The sequence below is a fragment of the Callospermophilus lateralis genome, chromosome 16 (genome assembly GCF_048772815.1).
Source record: "Callospermophilus lateralis isolate mCalLat2 chromosome 16, mCalLat2.hap1, whole genome shotgun sequence".
Lineage (NCBI taxonomy): Eukaryota > Metazoa > Chordata > Mammalia > Rodentia > Sciuridae > Callospermophilus > Callospermophilus lateralis.
In genome coordinates this window covers 91,222,865-91,228,580 of record NC_135320.1, presented here as the reverse complement: position 1 = coordinate 91,228,580, position 5,716 = coordinate 91,222,865, and the positions used below count along the sequence as shown (strand labels likewise).

The 5,716-nt window shown below is 40.6% G+C and overlaps 1 long non-coding RNA gene across 3 annotated transcripts; it reads left to right on the top strand.

The window, feature by feature from the left end:
- Positions 1 to 3,553: 3,553 nt before the first annotated feature.
- On the top strand, positions 3,554 to 5,253 carry LOC143382299 (uncharacterized). Of its 3 annotated transcripts, XR_013088959.1 has the most exons (4): positions 3,586 to 3,652; positions 3,857 to 3,942; positions 4,868 to 4,995; positions 5,079 to 5,253. It is a non-coding gene; the product is annotated as an uncharacterized LOC143382299 (long non-coding RNA). The 3 variants fall into 3 exon arrangements; XR_013088958.1 differs by having other exon boundaries at positions 3,554 to 3,636; positions 4,868 to 5,253; XR_013088956.1 differs by having other exon boundaries at positions 4,868 to 5,253.
- Positions 5,254 to 5,716: the final 463 nt, after the last annotated feature.

Sequence of the window (5,716 nt, the reverse complement as noted above, 5' to 3'; positions counted from 1 at the left end):
CAATTCTCTGGTTGTACCTTCTGATTTTACATTTACAGTTTTGTCACTATAATCAGAAATGATGAGTTCGTTATCTTCTGCTGTATAGTCAATAGGTTTGCATCATGGTTTACAGTTTCTGATGGTGGAAGGGGGGCCTGGGGGGTTGGCTGAGGTGTTTATGAGGTAGGCTGTGGAATGTGGAGGGATTAGATTATAGGACTAGTGAGAGGGTGATCACAAGAAGGTGGCTGTTAGGAGGAGAAACAAGAGAAAGGCCACCCCACGCAAGACTCCCTGTCACCTCAGCAACAGGATAGCTGTTAGCACCCCTAGTAGAGAGACCTCTAGCGCAGCCAGGCCGACAGGGACCTTGGTGACGTCTTACCAGGTCCTCATTGTTGTCCCTTGATAGAAGCAGTGATATCCCAGTTTCATGACAATGGCAGCCTCAAGCCTATATGTGCCCTGATGTTGGGCTGTGGAGCCATGCTTTGGTGACTAAGGAACCCAGTGAAGCGTGACTCTCTGTGGGCATGAGGTAGCTGGCTCTCTGGGTGCAGGGCAGGCTGCTCCTCCATATCTCCAGGCAGCAGTATGAAGGGCGGGCCTCTCCTCGGGATCTGTGATGTATTACATTTATTGACTTCTGTATTTTGAACCAATCTTGCATCCCTGAATTTTTTTTTTTTTTTTTAATTTTTGAGACAGGGCCTCACTACATTTCCCAGGCTAGCCTTGAACTTGTGATCCTCCTGCCTCAGTCTGCCAAGTCACTGGGATTACAGGCATGTGCCACTGCACCTGGCTAAAACAAGTCTTGATAAATTTTGACTGATATAATTCAAAATCTGTTGTCTGATCACAATGGAATAAAATTAGAAATCAATAAACTGATGGTAATTTGGGGAATTCACACACATGTGGAATTTAAAAAAACATGTTCCTAACAAACTTAGATCAAAGATGAAATCTAAAAACAAAAATATAACCTACCAAAACATATGAAATACAGTTAAGAAGAACAGAGGAGGAAATGTATGGCTGTAAACGCCTACATGGAAAAGAAGAAATACCTTAAATCAATAGCCTGACCTTTCTCCTTAGGAAATTAGAAAAGAAGAGCTTTACTTTTTAGTAAAGTTTACTAAACTTTCTGTTGTTTTTACAGTAAAAACAGCAGAAAGATAGAAATAATAAGGTTTAGAGCAGAAATAAATTAAATAGTACAGAAACAATAGAGAGAAATCCAGGATGTCAAAAGTTGATTCTATGAAAAAAAATGAAGTTAAAAAACCTTCGGTAGATCAGCCAAAAGAAAAATGGAGAAGACTCAGATTCCTAAGATCATGAAAGAAAGAGGGAACTTTACTATTGACTTTACAGAAATAAAAATGATTATAAGAAAATATTATGGCCTGTAATCCCAGCAGCTGGGACGATGAGGCAGAAGGATCACAAGTTCAAAGCCGGCCTCAGCAAGTAAGCCAGGCTGTGAGCAACTTAGTGAGACCCTGTTAATAACAACAACAACAACAGGGCTGAGCTTGTACTCTGGGTTCAGTCCCCCGTGTGGGTGTGTGGGAGACCCCGACTCTCAGAGGACATCGTGGAATCCCTTACCCCTTTCCCTCCTCTTCAAAGAGCGCCAAGCCAAGAGCACCAAATTCAAAGGTTTCCTCAACCAATCCCCACAGGACACAGTGTCCCCTCGCTGTTCCTGAGTCACCCTGCCAGCACGTCCCAGTGCAACCGTGCACCCCTTCTTAAGCCAAGCTTCTAAGCACATGCTCTCTCCCTCCCTCTCCCCCCCCCCCCGCCTCTCCTTCTTCGGGCAGCCCCCCAATAAAATCTCTTGGTTGAATCTCTGAGTGAGTCACTCACCTTTCACCCTCCCCCCCCAAAAAATAAAGAAAATGGTGTGAACAATTGTATGTCAACAGATGAGGTCACCTAGGTACAATTAAAAACGACCTTAGAAAGGTACATGAATCTAATAATTCAATAAGGAGCAGGAAACCTGAGTAGACCTTTGAATGAAGAGATGTAGTGATCTATGATCTTCCCTCAGACTTAAGACCAGGAGCTGATGACTTCACTGGTGAATTCTACCCCAAATGTAAAGGACTAACAGCACTTCTACAGAGACTCTCCCAATGCCAAGAAGATGAGGGGAGGCTTGTGATTCCAGGAGGCTCAAAAACTAGGCCAGAGCGTCATGAAAGAAAAGTACAGATTAGTATTCCTTATGAATATACACACAAGAACCCTCAATATATGCTATAACTGGGGGGAGCCTCGCCAAATGCAGGCACCAGGGGATCTGAAAGATCACTGCAGTCTGGTGGGTAGTGCCAGGACTGGGACTCGGGCTTTTCCCTCCCTCAGATAATACTGATAACATGGTGTGGCTTTAGGAGCCAGCAGCACCCAGAGGCATTGAGCCTCACTCATGGCCAGTTCATTTGTAATCCTACCCCTGGCCTCATTTGAATGGCTTCTCCCCAATAACTCTCTCTCTCTCTCTCTCTCTCTCTCTCTCTCTCTCTCTCTCTCTCTCTCTCTCTCTCTCTCTCTCTCCATCACAGAATTCAAAGAAAAAGGTAGCTCTATATTTCATGGCCCCTACAGGGACTCCAGGGTGAATTTTAGAAATCAGTGGGTTTGGAATGTCTCTCCAGAAGTTAAGCGTGCAGAGTATTGTGGGCTGAATTGTAGAAAGTAAGTGAATTAGACAGAAAAAAAAAAAAAAAATCTGTGACGTTAAAACTTTTTAGTATCTGGGAATATTTTGTCTTTAGAAAGATACAAAATTTTTTGCAATTCTAAATGTAAAATAAATGTAAAGAATTATTAAGATGATTAATGGGATATATTGCTAAGTTCAGTCCTCTCCCATGGGAAAAGCGCTCTTGTGGACCTTTTGGATTGTTTTTTGTGAATCTTTATATTTTGAAATACTAGGTAAAGATTTTTTGGGTTTAGAAGTCTGCACTTGGAGAGTGAGAAAAAGGGAAGGAAAATTTTGTGATGAGACTTGATACAAGGATTCTTGGTAGAGAAGGGAATTTTATTTTTCTATTTTTGAGAATACTCGGTTTATACTGAACCTCTTTGCTACATTCTTGTCCTACAGATCAGAATGGCTGTAACTCAGCTGCTGGGGACAAAAGCCTTTAGCGGCTGTTCCCTATGGGGTCAGGGCTTGTAACCCTGAAGCAGCCTGGCTGGGTGCCCAACGCAGATGCCTAAGATCTGACCCTATCACTGGCATCTGCTGTTGAAACTCATTTTGAGGTCCCACGTGCTGCCAGGGAGACTACAAAAGACGGCAGAACACAGATGCACACAAGCCGCTGAGACAAGGCAAGCCACGGCCCTCTGGCAAGTCAAATGGAACGCCACCAGCTCCAGGAGCCTGTGACCCAGCCTCCAGGCAGCCGCTCCCTGCGGATTCCATCCCCAGGGCGATGCGGAAGCTTGGCCTGCAGAGCGGTTTCCGGTCCCGCCTCCCACACATCCGTGGGCTTCCCATTGGTCCCTCCACTGTCACTCAGACAGAACTTCCCGTTCCTCTTTCCGCTGACCTGTACTTCCTGCTTCCCCCAGACCAGCTGTGAAACTGCTCAGAGCCTGTGTTTTGAATGATGCCCACCTGTAAATACTGACTCCGGTATCTTTTTCAGACAGAATCTAGTTCCCCAGGTTTCTGCGGGGCAGCCCTGAGCCTAACCTGCTCTCGAGGCTAAGTGACTTGACTGTCCCTCACAGCTTCCTTTAGGACCCCTCCTCCTCCTTACGGTACTGTTACTGAGTCATGCTATTGATGAGAGGCATCAAACTTAGGCTTCTTTATATTTTGCTTTTGATTTTGAAGGTTATGAGGAACAAAAGCTGGTAATGTTCCTGTGACACTCAAGAAAACCTTATTCTCACTCCTGGCTGTATGATCACAAGAAATAAGTAAGTCTATACACAGGACCTTATTAGGTGACATCACAAATATAAAAAGTGCACTTCTATTGGGCAGGGGCTGGGCTCAGTGGCAGAGCGCTTGCCTAGCGTGCATGAGGCACTGGGTTTGATTCTCATCACCGCAAAAAGGAAACAAATAAAGGCATCCTGTGCATCCACAGCTACACAAACAATTTTTAAAAGTGCACTACTAATCCAAGAAAAATTAAAATGGATCCAAATATCTTAAGAATCATGTGGTTACATAAAATTAATACAATTATAAATTATGCCCTTATTTGTATTTATTTTTGTGGTGCTGGGGATTGAACCCAGAGCTTTGTGCATGTGAGGCAAGCACTCCACCAACTAAGCTACATCCCAGTCCCATGCTCTTATTTTATTTTTTTAAATATTTACTTTTTAGGGTTTTTTTTAGGTGGACAAACTATATCTTTATTTTCTTTTATGTGGTGCTGAGGATCGAACCCAGTGACCTACGCATGCCAGGCCAGCGCGCTACCACTTGAGCCATATCCCCAAACCTGCCCTTACTTGATGCATATTTTTCTAGATATTTGGTTAACCTATAGTTGTTAATCCATAAAATAATTAGCACCTATGTCTAATTGTTTAATTAATATATATTTATCTAATCATTTTTCTTCAACAGAAAACACATAATTCATATATTTTTTACATGCATTTATCTGGTGCTCTGCCTTTTGTTACAAACATTTGAGATAAATGTATTTTACTACAAATTTACTTTCAAGAGATGGTCAAGTAATCTTTAATTCTCAAATTATTATACAAACTTTATAAGATGACAAACAAATATAATTCTGTCTACAGAAATATCCAAGGGCTTTAACTATATTTTCATTGAGACATTTCTTCTTATCAAGGTACAATAATTTGTTTATATTCTAAGGTTTTCAGAAACTGTTCCAAAGTATAAGCAGGAAAAATTCTAAAAGGAAAAGAAGATGCTTCAACAGAGAGGAAGCACATACTGGAGATCCTAAGGGAAAGAAAGAAGTCATCTTTGAGTAAAGCAAGGTCTTTATATTATTTTTTTATTTTTTTAAGTATTTATGTTTTCGTTTTAGGTGGACACATATCTTTATTTTATTTTTATGTAGTGCTGAGAAGCGAACCAGGTGCCTCATGCATGCTAGGCGAGCGCGCCACCGCTTGAGCCATATCCCCAGCCCAAGCAAGATCTTTATAATCCAGATTTTTGTGATAAAAAATTTTTCCTAAATAGGAAGATCTTTATATCATTGTCTAGACAGATGATATAAAAAGTTAAAACAATTGAAAAAAAGATTTATGTGTACTGGACTGACTATAAAAATTTGAATTGATTAATTCAAGAATATTTCCCTGATTTTATTATGCTGATGTGAGCTAAGATTTTGCCCATATTTTGACATGATAAAGACCTATTAAAATGTTAAATTTATTTCCTATAAGGAAAGTCTTGATTGCCTAGTGATTCTTAATGTTTAAGACAAGGATTAATTTTGGTGAATAAATTCACATCCTTTATTAAACACTAAATATTTTAAATACTGACTTAGATTCCAATTTTGACATTTCTCCTTGTAGACTACATTTGATTCTTGCATATTCTGTTTGTTGGATAATTGTGAGAGATTTAGAAGAACATTTTATTAGGATTGATGTTCTCCAAAGTAAAGTCAAACATTAGTTTTAAAAAATAAAGATTATAAACTCTGTTGAAAATTTATTGGTATAACGTAAGTTCTCTGACATG